Raw genomic sequence first — 412 nt, 5'->3', positions numbered from 1 at the left:
TATGTAAAAGTGTAATAAATTTTTTTTCCTGAGCTCGGTACACTTATTTTCCGGACGAACCCTGTATATATATATATATATGAATTTAGCACCAGCGAACAAAACTTAAAACACAAAAAAAGAAAAGAAACTCGACGTTTCCGAATTTTTGGTGGTCAAACGACCCTTCTCAAGGGATAGAGGGAAGAAACTGAGACAAAGATTAAACAGAAGGGGACGGAGGATGGAAGGTGATAGTGGGGTAAGGTTTGCAAGGGGAAGGGTAGGAAGGGGAATTTTGAAAAGTGTGAGAATAATATGGAAGCTTTTGGGAGCGGACGGGGTGGCCACCGTTGATGTCACATCCCTTTATAGTACATCAATTCCCCACTCAGAAGGTCTCTCTACTCTTCAATACTACCTCTCCCAACGC

The sequence above is a fragment of the Hetaerina americana genome, unplaced genomic scaffold, assembly GCF_022747635.1.
Source record: "Hetaerina americana unplaced genomic scaffold, ioHetAmer1.1.p SCAF_10, whole genome shotgun sequence".
Lineage (NCBI taxonomy): Eukaryota > Metazoa > Arthropoda > Insecta > Odonata > Calopterygidae > Hetaerina > Hetaerina americana.
Note: the sequence above shows the minus strand (reverse complement) of the source record.